Genomic DNA, 18,800 nt, shown 5'->3' on the forward strand with positions numbered 1-18,800 from the left:
AAGAGGTGCAGGAGCAGCAGGACCTGAGTGTCCACATACGCAAATATTTGAAGGTGGTATGGCAAGGCGAGCATGCATGCCTTTTAAAAAAAAAAAAAAATGCAGGATTCTTGGCTTTATAAACAGAGGCCCAGAATGCTAAAGCAAAGAAAGTTATGCCAAGCAATTAGTTAGTCATTAGCGAGGCAATTCTGAGCACCTCAGTTTCAGAAGGATGCCAAGACGTTAGAGGGGGTGTAGGGGAGATTCAGCAGAGTGAATCCAAGCATTGCCTTCTTCCAGACCCTTCCATCAGGCAGAAGGTATAGAAGTCTGAAGACCCGCACATCCAGACATAGGAACAGCTTCTTCCCCAGAACTACAAGACTCCTCAATGAGTCCCCTCAGACTGACCTGTTCCTTGTAAGAACACTATTCACAATGCCCTATGCTGCTCTTGCCCATGTATTTGCTTTGTTTGGCCCCTTGTTCTGCACTGTAACCAATCACTGTTTGTCTATGTACCATTTGGCAATGTTCTCTGTTGATTATTCTTTTTGATGTGGAGATGCCGGCGTTGGACTGGGGTGAGCACAGTACAAAGTCTTACAACACCAGGTTAAAGTCCAACAGGTTTGTTTCGCTGTCACTAGCTTTCGGAGCGCTGCTTCTTCCTCGGGTGAATGAAGAGGTCTGTTCCAGAAACACACACATAGACAAATTCAAAGATGCCAAACAATGCTAGGAATGCGAGCATTAGCAGGTGATTAAATCTTTACAGATCCAGAGATGGGGTAACCCCAGGTTAAAGAGGTGTGAATTGTCTCAAGCCAGGACAGTTGGTAGGATTTCGCAGGCCAGATGGTGGGGGATGAATGTAATGTGACATGAATCCCAGGTCCCGGTTGAGGCCGCACTCATGTGTGCGGAACCTGGCTATAAGTTTCTGCTCGGCGATTCTGCGTTGTCGCGGGTCCTGAAGGCCGCCTTGGAGAACGCTTACCTGGAGATCAGAGGCTGAATGCCCTTGACTGCTGAAGTGTTCCCCGACTGGAAGGGAACATTCCTGCCTGGTGATTGTTGCGCGATGTCCGTTCATTCGTTGTCGCAGTGTCTGCATGGTCTCGCCAATGTACCACGCTTCGGGACATCCTTTCCTGCAGCGTATGAGGTAGACAACGTTGGCCGAGTCGCATGAGTATGTACCGCATACCTGGTGGGTGGTGTTCTCACGTGTAATAGTGGTATCCATGTCGATGATCTGGCACGTCTTGCAGAGATTGCCATGACAGGGTTGTGTGGTGTCGTGGTCACTGTTCTGAAGACTGGGTAGTTTGCTGCACACAATGGTTCGTTTGAGGTTGCGCGGTTGTTTGAAGGCAAGTAGTGGGGGTGTGGGGATGACCTTGGCAAGATGTTCATCGTCATCAATGACGTGTTGAAGGCTGTGAAGAAGATGACGTAGTTTCTCCGCTCCGGGGAAGTACTGGACGACGAAGGGTATTCTGTCGGTTGTGTCCCATGTTTGTCTTCTGAGGAGGTCGGTCCGGTTTTTCGCTGTGGCGCGTTGGAACTGTCGATCGATGAGTCGAGTGCCATATCCCGTTCGTACGAGGGCATCTTTCAACGTCTGTAGATGTCTGTTACGCTCCTCCTCGTCTGAGCAGATCCTGTGTATACGGAGCGCTTGTCCATAGGGGATGGCTTCTTTAATGTGTTTAGGGTGGAAGCTGGAGAAGTGGAGCATCATGAGGTTGTCCGTGGGTTTGCGGTAAAGCGAAGTGCTGAGGTGACCGTCCTTGATGGAAACGAGTGTGTCCAAGAATGCAACTGATTTTGGAGAGTAGTCCATGGTGAGTCTGATGGTTGGATGGAACTTATTAATGTCATCGTGTAGTCGTTTCAGTGATTCTTCGCCGTGGGTCCAAAGGAAAAAAATGTCATCGATGTATCTGGTGTATAACATCGGTTGAAGGTCCTGTGCGGTGAGTAGGTCCTGTTCAAACTTGTGCATGAGGATGTTGGCGTATTGGGGTGCGAATTTGGTCCCCATGGCTGTTCCGTGCGTCTGGATGAAGAACTTGTTGTCGAAGGTGAAGACGTTGTGATCCAGAATGAAGCGGATGAGTTGCAGAATTGCGTCTGGAGATTGGCAGTTGTCGGTGTTGAGTACTGAGGTTGTTGCAGCAATGCCGTCGACATGGGGGATGCTGGTGTAGAGTGCCGAGACGTCCATTGTGACGAGGAATGTTCCTGGTTCAACTGGTCCATGGGTGCTGAGTTTCTGTAGGAAGTCCGTCGTGTCGCGACAGAAGCTGGGTGTACCTTGTACGATGGGTTTCAAGATGCCCTCGATGTAGCCAGAGAGGTTCTCACACAGGGTCCCATTGCCTGAAACGATAGGGCGGCCTGGTGTGTTGGCCTTATGTATTTTTGGGAGGCAGTAGAGATCTCCAATGCGGGGAGTACGTGGGATGAGAGCACGTAGGGTGCTCTGAAGATCTGGATCCAAGGTCTTGATCAGTCTGTTAAGTTGGCGGATGTGTTCCTTGGTCGGATCTGCGGGTAACTGTCTGTAGTGTTCTTGGTTGTTCAGTTGTCGGTATACTTCTTTGCAGTAATCCGTTCTGTTCAGTACGACAGTGGCCCCCCCTTTGTCTGCTGGTTTGATGACGATGCTGTGGTTGGTCTTGAGAGCGCGGGTGGCATTGCGTTGTGCTTGGGTGACGTTCGGGGCTGTCTTGTGAATGCGACTGATGAATCTGGCATTGACGCGACTCCTGACGGCTTGAGCATACATGTCGAGTCTAAGGCATGTCGAGTCTAAGACATAAGGCCAACACACCAGGCCGCCCTATCGTTTCAGGCAATGGGACCCTGTGTGAGAACCTCTCTGGCTACATCGAGGGCATCTTGAAACCCATCGTACAAGGTACACCCAGCTTCTGTCGCGACACGACGGACTTCCTACAGAAACTCAGCACCCATGGACCAGTTGAACCAGGAACATTCCTCGTCACAATGGACGTCTCGGCACTCTACACCAGCATCCCCCATGACGACGGCATTGCTGCAACAACCTCAGTACTCAACACCGACAACTGCCAATCTCCAGACGCAATTCTGCAACTCATCCGCTTCATTCTGGATCACAACGTCTTCACCTTCGACAACAAGTTCTTCATCCAGACGCACGGAACAGCCATGGGGACCAAATTCGCACCCCAATACGCCAACATCTTAATGCACAAGTTTGAACAGGACCTACTCAACGCACAGGACCTTCAACCGCTGTTATACACCAGATACATCGATGACATTTTTTTCCTTTGGACCCACGGCGAAGAATCACTGAAACGACTACACGATGACATTAATAAGTTCCATCCAACCATCAGACTCACCATGGACTACTCTCCAAAATCAGTTGCATTCTTGGACACACTCATTTCCATCAAGGACGGTCACCTCAGCACTTCGCTTTACCGCAAACCCACGGATAACCTCATGATGCTCCACTTCTCCAGCTTCCACCCTAAACACGTTAAAGAAGCCATCCCCTATGGACAAGCGCTCCGTATACACAGGATTTGCTCAGACGAGGAGGAGCGTAACAGACATCTACAGACGTTGAAAGATGCCCTCGTACGAACGGGATATGGCACTCGACTCATCGATCGACAGTTCCAACGCGCCATAGCGAAAAACCGGACCGACCTCCTCAGAAGACAAACATGGGACACAACCGACAGAATACCCTTCGTCGTCCAGTACTTCCCCGGAGCGGGGAAACTACGTCATCTTCTTCACAGCCTTCAACACGTCATTGATGACGATGAACATCTTGCCAAGGTCATCCCCACACCCCCACTACTTGCCTTCAAACAACCGCGCAACCTCAAACGAACCATTGTGTGCAGCAAACTACCCAGTCTTCAGAACAGTGACCACGACACCACACAACCCTGCCATGGCAATCTCTGCAAGACGTGCCAGATCATCGACATGGATACCACTATTACACGTGAGAACACCACCCACCAGGTACGCGGTACATACTCGTGCGACTCGGCCAACGTTGTCTACCTCATACGCTGCAAGAAAGGATGTCCCGAAGCGTGGTACATTGGCGAGACCATGCAGACACTGCGACAACGAATGAACGGACGTCGCGCAACAATCACCAGGCAGGAATGTTCCCTTCCAGTCGGGGAACACTTCAGCAGTCAAGGGCATTCAGCCTCTGATCTCCGGGTAAGCGTTCTCCAAGGCGGCCTTCAGGACCCGCGACAACGCAGAATCGCCGAGCAGAAACTTATAGCCAAGTTCCGCACACATGAGTGCGGCCTCAACCGGGACCTGGGATTCATGTCACATTACATTCATCCCCCACCATCTGGCCTGCGAAATCCTACCAACTGTCCTGGCTTGAGACAATTCACACCTCTTTAACCTGGGGTTACCCCATCTCTGGATCTGTAAAGATTTAATCACCTGCTAATGCTCGCATTCCTAGCATTGTTTGGCATCTTTGAATTTGTCTATATATGTGTTTCTGGAACAGACCTCTTCATTCACCTGAGGAAGGAGCAGCGCTCCGAAAGCTAGTGACATCGAAACAAACCTGTTGGACTTTAACCTGGTGTTGTAAGACTTCGTACATTATTCTTTTTGTCACTATCTACATACTGTGTACGTTCCCTCAGCCGTAGAAAAATACTTTTCACTGTACTTCGGTACATGTGACGATAAATCAAATCAAATTATGCCAGAATGTTGGGTACTCTACTACATGGAGAGACTAAAAAAAGCTGGGATGTTCTCCTAAGAACTGAGAAAGTTCATGGAAGGTTTAATCGGTGTTTACAATGGTGGCAGCCTTGAGAGAGTAAATAAGGAGAATCTGTTTCTGTTGGCAGGAGGATTGGTAAACAGGGGCACAAATTTAAGATAATTGGCAAAAGAACCAGATAGGAGGTGAGTTTAAAAAAAAAAAAAAAGCCACAAGCTGTTACAATCTGAAATGCACTTCTGGAAAGGGTAATGAAAGCAAATTCAGTCGAAACTTTCAAAAGGGATTTGGATATATCAGTGAAAAAGAAAGAAATTGCAGGGCTTTGGGGAAAGCAGGAGATGGGACTAATTGGACAGCAGGTTCACGGATTTGGCAAAGGGTCAGTGGTGCTGAATGGCCTTCTCTGATGTATGAATCCATCAGACAAATATCTTTCATTGAATAATGCTCTTAATAAAGTAAAATAAGTGATGCGTATTTTACTGAGGTATTCAAATGGCCATATTCGCACTGTAAATTCAGTTTGTATTGAAATTTCTTGTCATGTCAGCCAACAATCCAAGCTATAAATTGTTCTGTGAGTGCCAGTGGTACTTTGCACATAGTGGAAACAAGTGAAGAAGTCGCACATAGTACTTGGAAACATACAAAATAGTAGACCATTCGACCCCTTCAGCCTGCTCCGCCATTCAATCAGATAATTTTGGTTTGTGCTTTGAATTCCACATCCCCATCTACTCCGGAAAACCTTTGATTGTCTTGACTGACAAGAATTTATCTACCTGTGCCTTGAAAATATTGAAAGACCCCCACCTTGGGTATCAATCTAGTAAATCTCCTCTGAACACCTTCAACCCACTCACAATCTTCCTTAAATAAGGACAATATTATTGGAGATGTACCCTGACCAATGCCCTGTATAACTGAAGCATAAAATCCTTGGCCTTCTGCAGTGCTCCAGTGATGCCCAATACAAACTGTAAATACAACACTTCATCTTCCGAATAGGCACGTTACAGTCTTCTGGACTCGCCATTTGGTTCAACAACTTTAGATTGTGAACTTTCCCCTCCATCTTGACCCCATTTTTTTTTTTTTTTGTTTCCTTGGTTTGTCCCAATTCTACACCACCCCTTCTCTCACAGGGCCATTTGTCCCTTGTTTTCATTTTTTCTTTCACTGAGCACTGATCTTTGTCCTCCTATTAACACGTATCTTACATTTATGCAACTATTAGCACTACTTTAGTCCTTAATTCCACCATAAACACTCCCTTTGTCTTGTGTCCATTACATCTTTGTCGATCTCTCTTTAGTTTTGACCCATCCCTAACCTTCTATTCTGCCCCAACTCCTCTGCCCTCTTTTCAACTATATAATTCATTACATCTCGAGCTGTCTTCAGTTCTGTAGAAGAGTTGCATGGACTCTAAACATTAACTGTTTCTCTCTCTCAGCAGTTGCTGCCAGACCTCCTGTGTTTATCCAGCATTTTCTGTTTTTATTGTAGATTTCCAGCATCTGAAGTATTTTGCTTTTATTTATCCTTTATGTTCAATTCTTCTTGTAGTAAGAATAGCATTCCATTAGTTTTCTTGATTACATGCTGTACCTGCATACTAACTTTTTGTGACACATGCACAAGTACATCTAGATCCATCTGTCTCTTTGTATTCTGCAGCTGTTCTCCTTAAAAGTAATACTTTGCTGCCAAAGTGAACATCTTCACATTTTCCCACATTATACTCCATCTGCTGAACCTTTGCCCACTCACTCAACCTGTCTATATCCACCTGCAAATTCCTCATAACCTCTTCACTGCCCTATCTATCTTTGTGTCATCTACAAATTTAGTAGAACACAAAACTCCATCATGCTGTGTTAATTTAGCATTATTACATTTATGCAGCTCTTCCTGGAGCCTTTTCTCTGCCTGGTTAATGCTCAGTAACTCCAAAGTTGATTTAAAATAAATAAATAAATAAAACTGAGCAGGCTTCATTCACACCAATTCACATCCAACAACCTTCTCTGAAAACTCACATTTCGATAGCTGTTGCAATTCCACCACAGCAGGCAAGCCAATCCACAGCATTCTCAATAAAACAATGCGCTCTTTTTTAGGGTTTGGATCCCCATCTTTACCCAAAACTGATCTCTTATTCCTTGGGCCATTCTCTTTTCTCTATCTGGGTGCCAAGCTTCATTGAAATCCTTTCATTAGTTTCAGAGATGCATTGTTCACAAACAGGCTAACAAATGTGTGAAAACATTGCCTTCACCCACTTTTAATGACAAGGGTACTAAATGTGTGGAAGAGATTTAAGGATGATTCCATGGATAAATTAACATTGAGGGATGTGGTACTGAGCCATACAGAGCAGGAGGCTCCCAGTTTTGATCCTCACTTTGTATCTTACCTGAGATTGGTGGCAGTGGGCCATTGTGCTGAGGCCATTGGGTCTGACTGCTGTCTAGCTATGACTGTTGGAAAGTGTGCATCTGTGCGGATGATCTGCATTGGATTTGATTAGGTCCCGGTCAGAGAACCTGACAACCTCCCTGTGCAATGTCCCATGTAAAGGACGACTACTGAAAATTATACTGGATGGAATTTGTGCTTGTGGAATTTGACTTCTGAATGAGGAGAAGAAGGATTAGGAACTGAACTAGAGAAATAAAAAAGCTTGGAATAATTGCAAACTGGCGGTCTGCTTATAGAGCACTGCTTACAGTTAATTGAAGGACAAGCAGCTTTAAGTAACTTAATCCAGAATCTATTTGGGGCACTGATTTGCATGGAATTCTTAATGGAATTTTTGGGTTATTCAAATTCTTGATTATTTTGTTTAGCTATGTAAAATTCAAGAGCAAGAGGAAAGTGATCGAGAAGGTGCTGCAGGTTCACCATAGATAGGAAATGTGTCAAAAGCTGATGGGTGAGTGACATTTTGGGCTGAACACAGCCACGGTGCTCGGTTTTATGGTTACCTTTCCCTCTTCGCTTCCTCCCCTCATGTTTGCCATCCTACCCCCCGGTTAATTATTGTTCGACTAGTAATGTAGGGATGTGGAAGACATTGGGTGGCTTGGTGGTAGACTGAGAATAGGGGTGTTGGAGTGGAAGAGGGGTGGGGCATAGAGTAATGAGATGGAATCCTGGTATCTCGGAGTGTGAAAGTAGTACTTGGGTTATGGAAATGGTGCGCAGATGGTCTTGGAATGAGGGTGCACTGGCAGCATAAGAGCAAGGGGTGATGACACTGGGAGGGAGGTGCGCTCTAGGGTATGTTTTGTGTCTATGACCTAGGAACTAGCTGCAAATGCATTAGTTTCACTAAGCGTGCACACGTTCCGAAGGGCAAATTCAGCTGAAGGCATTAAAAACTCAAGCCTGTACAAGTTGTGGTTGAAAATCCTGTGTTCTCACTGCAAAATCAGAAGGAAAGTGTGTACGCAGATAATGGTATTGGGAGGGGAGAACTCAGGGCACCATGGGGCACAGTCAGGCCACATGTTTAATTTTAATAGGTCTTGCATGGGGTTTACTGGAGAACAAATCCACCAGATATGGAGACAAAACTGGGAGACTTTTTTCCCCCAAAAGTATAATGTGTAAGTTTTCGAATGAGACAATTAGCCAAGGCCCTGTCTACCCCTCTCAAGTGGATGTTAAAGGACCCACAGCATGATTCAAAGAAGAGCTTGGGAATTCCCCTTGAAATCCTAGCCAAAATTAATTCCTCGACCGACACTCTAAGCTGATGATCCAGTCCTTTATTTCATTTCTGTTTGTGAAAGCTGGCTTTGTGCAAATTCACTACAATAAATGCTACTGCTCTGTGGTAGTCTGTGTAGAGGTATTACGGTACCTGGTAATGCTGGAACACCATTGGTAGATATTGTATGTTTCCTATTGGTCAAGCTGTATGGTAGCTCCGCCCTGCAAGGCGGGGTATAAGAGCCCATGCCGCCCCAGCAGCCTTCTTTCTGTACCTGAGCTGCTGGGGGAAACATCTAGCTTATTAAAGCCTTCCGTTGGACTACAACCTCGCTTTAATGGTCATTGATCGTGCATCAATTTAATAAGCTAGATTTAAAAGGATGGAGCTCCGAATCAAGCTGGAGTGTCTGCAACTCAGCCCCCACGTGGCAAACGCAGCGGCAACCTTCAAGCACTGGCTGGCGTGTTTTAACTGATATCTCGGAACGGCCGAAAACACACCCACGGGAGAACAGAAATTGCAAGTCCTGCACTCGAGTGTGGGCCCGGAAATTTACACCCTCATCGAGGACGCGGACGACTTTGATGCAGCAATGGAGCTGCTAAAAGGTGCCCGGTAAACCAGGTCTACGCCCGACATCTGCTAGCAACTAGGCGACAAATCCCTGGGGAATCGCTGGAAGAATTCTACCGTGCGCTCCTGGTGTTGGGGAGAAACTGCAGCTGCCCGCATGTTTTGGCGAGTGACCACACAGAACTTTTGATCCGGGACGCTTTCGTTGTAGGTATGCTGTCCTCTCAAATCCGTCAGCGATTGCTGGAGAAAGACACCCTAGTCCTCAAGGAGGCACGGGGCCCTTGCAGGCTCCCTGGATGTGGTCTCCTGAAACGCCCGCGCTGACGTCCCCGACAGCGCGGCAGCCCCCTGGGCAGCGTGGAACCCCTCCGCAGCCGACCCCAAGATCCCACCCCCCCCACAAGCTTGTGCTGCAAGGCGGCCTGGCAACCCCGGGGGGCCCCGCTGCTACTTTTGCGGGCATGCCAAGCACCCCCGGCAGCGCTGTCCGGCCCGCGCATCCACCTGCAAGGGATCCGGTGAAAAGGGCCACTTCGTGGTGGTATGCCAGGCCCGTACGGTCTCCAGTGGCGAATGCGGACCGCCACCACAACCCTCTCCACGGTCCCTATGTGGCCAGCGGGCGCCGCCATCTTCTTCCTACAGGGCCTCGTGCAGCCCCGGGCGTCGCCATCTTGTCCCGCGGATGCCACGTGCGATGGATGGGTGCCGACATTTTGTGCACCCCCAGCAATGTGCGACCAATGGGCGCCGCCATCTTGGATGGACTCCCAGGACCCCAGCTCGGCTGACCACACCGCCCGAGGAGAACACTCAACTGCTGCCGCGATTAGCCTCGGTGACCCTGGACCAGTCCCGGCCTCGAACACTCTCAACTGCAACAATAACAGTACTAATCAATGGGCACGAGACGTCCTACTTAATCGACTCTGGGAGCACGGAGAGCTTCATACACCCCGACATGGTCAGACGCTGTTCTATCCCCGTCCACCCCGTTAAATCAAAAAATCTCCCTGGCCTCCGGTTCCCACTCAGTAGAGATAAAGGGCGGTTAAGGACCTCACGGTCCAGGGAAGGGAGTTTAAAAATTACCGACTCTACGTCCTTCCCCACCTCTGCGCGGCCATACTCCTAGAGTTAGACTCAAGGTGGATCCACCTTCCCTGTTTGCGAACCTCAGCCCGGGTTGCAAACCCGTCGCCACCAGGAGCAGACGCTACAGTATCCAGGATCGGATCTTTATTAGGTCAGAGGTCCAAAGGCTACTGAGGGAAGGAGTCATTGAAGCTAGCAACAGTTCCTGGAGAGCTTAAGTAGTGGTGGTAAAGACCGGGGAGAAGCATAGGATGGTCATCAACTACAGTCAGACCGTCAACAGGTTTACGCAGCTGGACGCGTACCCTCTCCCCCGCATATCCGACCTGGTAAACAGGATCGCGCATTACAAGGTCTTTTCCATTGTGGATCTTAAGTCTGCCCACCACCAGCTCCCCATCCGCACTAGTGACCGCAAGTGCACTGCCTTCGAGGTAGATGGGTGGCTCTACCACTTCTTAAGGGTTCCCTTCGGTGTCACTAACGGGGTCTCGGTCTTCCAGCGCGAAATGGACCGAATGGTTGACCGATACGGGTTACGGGCAACATTCCCGTATCTCGATAACGTCACCATCTGCGGCCACGACCAGCAGGACCACGACACAAACCTCCGAAAGTTCCGCCAGACCGCAAAGATCCTTAACCTTACGTATAACAAGGATAAATGCGTGTTTAGCACCGACCGCCTAGCCATCCTCTGCTACGTCGTGCAAAAGGGAGTTATAGGCCCCGACCCTGAACGCATGCACCCCCTTATGGAGTTTCCCCTCCCTCACTGCTCCAAGGCCCTGAAGAGCTGCTTAGGGTTTTTCTCTTGCTATGCCCAGTGGGTCCCCAACTATGCGGACAAGGCCCGTCCACTGATCTAATCCACAGCTTTTCCCCTGTCGATAGAGGCCCACCAGGCCTTCAGCCCCATCAAAGCAGACATTGCAAAGGCCACGATGCACGCCATCGACGAGTCCCTCCCCTTCCAGGTCAAGAGCGACGCATCTGACGTAGCTCTGGCGGCCACCATCAACCAAGCGGGCAGACCCGTGGCCGCCTTCTAAGTACCCTCCATGCTTCCGAAATCCGCCACTCCTCAGTCGAAAAGGAGGCCCAGGCCATAGTAGAAGCTGTGCGACATTGGAGGCATTACCTGGCCGGCAGGAGATTCACTCTCCTCACTGACCAACGGTCGGTTGCTTTCATGTTTGATAATGCACAGCGGGGCAAGATAAAAAACGATAAGATCTTGGGGTGGAGGATCAAACTCTCCGCCTGTAACTACGAGATCTTGTATCGTCCGGGGAAGCTAAACGAGCCTCCTGATGCCCTGTCCCGCGGCACATGTGCCAATGCACAAGTGGACCGCCTCCGAGCCCTCCACGAGGACCCCTGCCACCCGGGGGTCACTCGCTTCTTCCACTTTATCAAGACCCGCAACCTGCCCTACTCCATCGAGGAGGTCAGGACAGTCACCAGGGACTGCCAAATCTGCGTGGAGTGCAAACCGCACTTCTCCAGGCCAGAGAAAGTGCACCGGATAAAGGCTTCCCATCCCTTTGAACGCCTCAGCATGGACTTCAAAGGCCCCCTCCCCTCCACCGACCGTAATACGTACTTCCTGAACGTGATTGACGAGTACTCCCGGTTCCCATTCGCCATCCCCTGCCCCGACATGACCGCAACCACTGTCATCAAGGCCCTCTATAGCATCTTTACGCTGTTCGGGTTCCCCGCTTACATACATAGTGATAGGGGGTCCTCTTTTATGAGCGACGAACTGCGCCAATTCCTGCTCAGCAAGGGCATCGCCTCGAGCAGGAGGACCAGTTACAACCCCCGGGGTAACGGACAGGTAGAGAGGGAGAACGGAATGGTCTGGAAGACCGTCCTACTGGCCCTACGGTCCAGGCATCTCCCAGTCTCCCGCTGGCAGGATGTCCTCCCGGATAGCCTCCACTCCATCCGGTCACTGCTTTGTACCACGACCAACCAAACACCTCACGAACGTCTCCTTGTCTTCCCCAGGAAGTCCTCCTCTGGGACCTCGCTCCTGACCTGGCTGGCAGCTCCCGGACCCATCCTCCTCCGAAAACACGTGTGGGCGCACAAGTCAGACCCGTTGATCGAGAGGGTCCACCTTCTCCACGCTAACCCCCAGTACGCCTACGTGGCGTACCCCGACGGCCGGCAAGATACGGTCTCCCTACGAGACCTGGCGCCTGCCGGATCCCCACGCACACCCCAGCCACCAGTCCCACCCTCCCTCCCACTGGTGCACCTTACAGCCGCCCCCTTCCCAGGAGGCTCGGTCCTTCCGCCAGCCCCGTCTTGGGCCCCCCACGCACCTACACACCCCGCAGACGCTCCCTTCCCAGGTCAACCGGTTTCCCCACCAGCGCAGTCTAGGGGTGTTGAAGCTGCCACAGAGATCGAGGCCACGCTTCCGGAGTCACAGATGCCCGAACCTCCACCGGCGTCACCACCAGAGCTTCGACAATCACAAAGGATGACCAGGGCCCCCGATCGACTGATTGCTTCATTTTAAAGTGTATATAATTAATTGTGAATCTGTAAATAGTTACGACAATAAGACAAAACGCTGTACGGAGGTATTACGGTACCTCCATAACTATAATTTCTACTACGCTACCATGTTGTAATATCAAGCCACCACCTCCGTCGGACTCTTTTTTTTTAACGGGGTGAATGTGGTAGTCTGTGTAGAGGTATTACGGTACCTGGTAATGCTGGAACACCATTGGTAGATATTGTATGTTTCCTATTGGTCAAACTGTATGGTAGCTCTGCCCTGCAAGGCGGGCTATAAGAGCCCGTGCCGCCCCAGCAGCCTTCTTTCTGTACCTGAGCTGCTGGGGGAAACATCTGGCTTATTAAAGCCTTCAGTTGGACTACAACCTCGCTTTAGTGGTCATTGATCGTGCATCATGCACACAATATAAAAAAAAAAGAAAAGGCAATGTAGTTACAAACCTGAGCTTCAGTGTGAAGGTTTAAGCCACTAAATGAAATTTTAATCTCGGCACAATTGGTGTTCTACTGTTGGCCTTACAATATGCCCCTTGGCACTGTCCATGAATCACCTTGCCTACGTCTAAACAGACTGGTTCCTCCATAGTTGGTCAGTATGTCAATATGAACATCTGCCAAAGGATTTAAGTGCAGTGCATAATACAGAAGCTCATTCATGATTTCTGACACTTGGGATTATTGCATTAAATTATTGTCGCCAAAATACGATTCCACAACTTGCCCAATTTGTCTAGGGTTCACAAAACGCGCCTGTAAGAAAACAGCAGTCTGAACTGCTGTTGTCACTCCCATTTCAAGGATTTTCTACCCTAATGAGCGAGATACCACCAGCAGTTTTAAAGTGCAAGTTTTGAAGAGATATGGGTGAGTTTATCTGTTGGCCTGATTATCTTCCCTTCCCCCTTAAACATTCCCACTCCTACCAGAGATTGAACATTTTTATGGTTCTATGGCTGCTCTGTCCATTCATGGAATCACTTTTTAAGTATGAATAAATAAACTGCATGAACTGCTGTGTCTGTGCACTGCATGTTGGCACATGTATAATTTTGAAATCAAAGACTTGTTTACTGTGTGACTGATGTGAAGCTCAGTGCCTAGAAGTCTCCCGAAAATCGCTTTAGGTGTGTTAGGTTCGGGAGTGCTGTATATAGCATGGAGATTGTTAGCCCAGCACTCAGTCACCATGTCTTTTGGTGGTGTGCACTTCACCTTGTATTCATAAACATCAGTAAGATCAAGTCAGTACTGCCCTATTGACAGCAAAGGCCCTGACAAGTGACTTTTGAAAACAATAAATAGAAGTTGTATTGTGCTTTGACAAATTCAGCTCTCGCTTACTGTAATAAAATGGTACAGTTGAAAACCATAACCTGGTTGTCCCGGAGTATTTTTATTTATTTCTATTAATCTTAATTTAATGTTTCAATTTCTCAAACTTAAATACGTGGCTGTGGTAGTTAAAGGTTAAAATCCTTGGCACGTTTCACTGAGCTGAAAGTGTGTAGTTACTGCATGTTAACAAACACAGTTCTGTGGTAGTTATGAATAAATCATGTATTGAACAGTAAAGCTGTTGTGCCCCTTCTATTTAAGTAGTTGTATTGCCTAGGGGCAATGTACTGGTTTAAAATAAGCAACTGTATAATTTAAAAAGGAGTTGCCAAGGGAGGGCTTTAGGGACCTTTTTTTTCCAAACTTGTAGAAGTTCATAAAGTTGTATTACCAGTCCTGATCTAAAGTTTGTGCAATCTGTTCCTTGAAACTTGCACATTGAGCCCAGTTTCAAGTATACTTGTCCAATTACTGTTCTGTAGATTTAAATCTTAGTTGTTTGCCCTTAAGGTTAGTGGCAGCATTACCATTCATACGCAATCCCGTCCCACTGATTGTTGCCAATTTCACATTGACACTGCTATGCTGTGATGATTTCAGATCGCTCTGTCTTTTACTTCCTGTCATTAATTGATGACTATTTTAAAATGACAGTCTGTTTGGAAATCTGTTACATCGCGAATTTACTATCCTAAAAACATCCTAAGGTTCTTCACAGCACAACCAGACAATATTTGGTAGATATTAGGACGGGTGGCCAAAAGCTTATTAAAAGGGGTAGGTTTTAGGAACATCTTAAAGGTGGAAAGTTTTCGGGAAGGAATTCCAAACTCAGGGCCGAGGCAGCTGAAGGCATGTTTTTGCCAGTGCTGGAGTGAAGAAGCAAGATGCTACTCTGCATTAACGGTTCCTGGAGTGGATTCCGGTGTGTCCCCATATATCAACCAAGTATTTACTGTAACATTGCAAATATGTTTTCTATCATATTCAGCCTTTTTATGTATAAAAGGTTTGTAATGTTGGATATTATAAAGCTGAATTGAATTTGAATGCTGCATAATATGTGTAATGTAACTTGTGTTTTCCTTTTGAAAGTGTTGTAGCCCATGACACCAAAGCTTGAAGAGGACTGCTTTTCATTAAAATAAATGCACCAGCACTTAGGAAGAATCATAAAATGTTTTATAAAATGCAGGGTTAGATGAGTGAACTGTAAATCTGTGTTTGTTTAGTTTTCTATTTTGAAGTCCTCATGTAATCTTCTGGTCTTTTTGAAAACAACTCCAAAAGACTTTTTCTATAAAGGCAGCAGTAGTTTTATGAAAATGTCTTTGTGGGGAGCAAGCAGGGAGATGGCACATTTTTAAAAATTGTAAAGTGTGATCCATGCAGATTTGTTGTGTTACATCTTTCCCATAGTCCTCTATGTTTAAAATTTTGCAGGGCAGTACGTTGGCTCTGTGATTAGCACTGCACCTCACGGTGCCAAGGACCCAGGTTCGATCCCGGCCCCGGGTGACTGTCCATGTGAAGATTACACATTCTCCCCGTGTCTGCGTGGGTTTCACCCCCACAACCCAAAGATGTGCAAGGCAGGTGGATTGGCCACGCTAAATTGCCCCTTAATTGAACAAAAAAAATGAATTGAGTACTTTAAATTTATATTAAAAGTTTAGAATTTTGCACACCTCTTCCTTTTCTAAAATATCCTATCTATATTTCAGTTTTGGTACCTGTTCTTCAGTTGTATAGAGTGTTCGTCAGACTCCACCTGGAATACTGAGTTCAGTTTGGGACAGCTCATCTCAGGAAGGATAAATTAGCTTTAGATGGGCTACGGTGCAGATTAATCAAAATGATGTCAGGCCTAGACTGTTAATCTATGAAGCCAGGTGTACTCTTTTGAGTTAGGAAAATTGAGAGTAATGTTTTGATAGGGCAGGTATGAAGAAACTGAAACATAATAAAATTAGAACTAAGCTATTTAGGGGTGAAATCAATGACATACTCTTGCACTAAAGTTCATAGAAATTTGGAATTCCATCCCTGAAAAAGCTCGGAAACTGGACATTTGAAGTTCTTGAGACAGACTGGGCCAGATCTCACTGAAAAAGATCACGTTGTTGTAATCAATTTGGAAATGAACTGACAACATGTTGAAAGAAAACGATACTTCATGATTTGTAATTTACTGTAGACTCCTGGTCAATTGGTGCTTCCATTATCTTTGCAAAAACAACATCTTTTGTTGAACCTCCTCGTGATTTTCATTAAGTTGCACATTAATTGCTCAGTAAATTCACCACGGCAAGTTAAATCCATTAATTAACAGTGTGCAAGTGCCCTTTTTTCAGCACCGTAATTATTAATGATCACCAATCATTAGGGAAAAATCATGTTTAGCTAACTTTACTTTTAAGAGCCATTGGTTAATGTTGTTGATGTGGTGTACATCCTCTTCCAAAGGGTATTTTTTATAGTGCTGCACAATAAATTTGTGAGCAAAGTTATAGCTCAAGAAATAAAAAAGGATGGGAGGAACATGGATACAAAATTGCTACGTGGCAGGAAACCGTAGCAGTTAATGGATGTGTTTGTGGTGGAGTTTCCCAGGGTCACTGCTGGAGCCCTTGGGAAGCTTTTCCTGATCTGTATAACTGACCTAGACCATGGGATACAGGGCACAATTTCAAAACATGTGAATGGTACAATATTTGGAAGCATTGTGACCTGACTAGCATAGTGTAGAGCTTCAGTTATGAAGATAGATTGGAGAAGTTGGGACTGTCTCCCTTAGCGAAAAGGCTGAGAGGAGAACTTGTTTCCACTTGTGAAAGGATCAAGAATGAGAGGGAACAGCTTGGCAAAAGAAGCAAAGTGATATGAAATAGAACGTTTTCATACAGCCGATTGGGGTCTGAAATGCATTGCCTGTGACTGGTGGAGGCAGGTTCAATTGAAATGAAATGAAATGAAAATCGCTTATTGTCACAAGTAGGCTTCAAATTAAGTTACTGTGAAAAGCCCCTAGTCGCCACATTCCGGCGCCTGTTCGGGGAGGCTGTTGCGGGAATTGAACCGTGCTGCTGGCCTGCCTTGGTCTGCTTTCAAAGCCAGCGACCTGTGCTAAACAGCCCATTCAAAAGATAATTAGACTGTTGTATGAAGAGGAAGAATGCACAAGGATACAGGGAGAAGGCAGGAGAATGGCAGTAAATTAATTGCTCATTCGGAGAGCCGGTGCAGACATGATGGGCTGAATGGCCCTTTCTGTGATGTAACAATTCTGTGATTCAATCAACTTCTGTTACCCAGAAAGTAAATATTTTTAAAGTGTAGGGTCTAATTTCTTCAGCTCGTGAATTGTTTTGGAGATTTTTAAAAAGTTAAATTTAAAAAATCTAACTTTTCTGTCACCGTTTCTTTATTTCATTCTAATCTTCCTTTCCCTCTTTCTAATTTGACATTGAATTCACCCTGGGATACAATCATCTTCTCAGTCTTTCTCTGTTTGTTTCTCAATCTTTAAATCTCAGTAGTTAAAGAGCTTTATTGTCCCATTGTTCACCAAAGTTTGGGATGTCCTCCTGCCCTCACTATTCTGTTATCAGCTTGTACTTCTAGTTATTCTGTGGGCAAAAGCCTAAATGCACAGTTGTAAATCTAACTAACAGCATGCCAGAAACTGCTCCCAATTGTGTTAGCTAAATACAGGCAAATGGCATTGAATGACTAAGGAGGCTCAAGAGACAGAATGTCTTTTAAAATTCTTTCATGGCACCTGGGCATCACTGGCAAGGTCAGTATTTATTGCCCATCCCTAATTGCCCTTGAAATGATTGGTTAGCTCAGCCATTCAGAGGGCAGTTAAGAGTCAGCCACATGGTGTGGGTATGACATGCAGGTTTCCTTCCCTGAAGGGCATTTGTGAACTAAATGGGTTTTTCGCCAATCTGTGAAGGTTGTTGTGGTCACCATTACTGAGGCTAGCTTTATATTCCAGATGTATTAATTGAATTGAAATTTCACCAGCTGCCATAGTGGGATTTGAACCCACATCCTCTAGATTATTAGTCCAGTGATATTGCCACTGCACCACTGTCTCCCCACTCTTCCTTGTGTTCCCATACGTTTTTGTCTCCTGTAAACCAGTGAATCAAGATTAATGTCTGTCCGTAGCAGAGCTACCTAGTGCAGAAATGCAGCTGGTGTTGATTATTAGCTGAATCATGACTGAATCATTGGCAATATAACCAAATTTGGATCTGTTGAAGCAGATCTAATGGAAACCAGTTCCAGACATGAGGAAATTATGACTGTTAGTTTACACACTACATATCGTTCAAGGTTTCTGGAAAGGAAAGCACTGCATTGTCCAGGTGATTCCATAATTTGTAATGTTTGTGCATTAGTATTGACAAAGCTGTTGTGCACAAGTCTTTCTTTTTAGTTGCATTTGCTTTGTTGAGGTCCTTTCAAAGTATCGTTGATTTTGAATTCAGGAGCTTTCAAACTATTGGCTTTGATTTATCATTTTCTGACATGCCTTTAAAAAGTGGCTCTGTATAGTACAGATGACATAAAGGAGGGAAAAAAGTGAAATTGTCTTTGTAAAGTTAAGATATGACCAGTGTAGAACCCAAACGGGAGAGACAACTGGAACACATAGTAGGATAGAAACGAATGACTGGTTTATTATGGTAGACACAAAATAACAAAAACTACTACGACTCTCCCCAAAGGGCCACCCTGGGT

At 46.4% G+C, this 18,800-nt stretch overlaps 1 protein-coding gene across 3 annotated transcripts in view; it reads left to right on the forward strand.

Moving 5' to 3' along the window:
* Positions 1–18,800, forward strand: part of LOC140426612 (uncharacterized protein C1orf21-like) — a 288,021-nt gene that overhangs the window by 39,321 nt on the left and 229,900 nt on the right. The window contains exon 2 of one of the 3 annotated variants that reach the window (XM_072511600.1): positions 7,627–7,712. The exons of the other annotated variants lie outside the window; for them this stretch is intronic. The gene's annotated coding sequence lies outside the window, so the exon portion shown is untranslated. The remainder of the gene's footprint in view (positions 1–7,626; positions 7,713–18,800) is intronic. 3 annotated transcript variants of the gene reach the window in all.

Source organism: Scyliorhinus torazame, chromosome 7, assembly GCF_047496885.1.
Source record: "Scyliorhinus torazame isolate Kashiwa2021f chromosome 7, sScyTor2.1, whole genome shotgun sequence".
Classification (NCBI taxonomy): domain Eukaryota; kingdom Metazoa; phylum Chordata; class Chondrichthyes; order Carcharhiniformes; family Scyliorhinidae; genus Scyliorhinus; species Scyliorhinus torazame.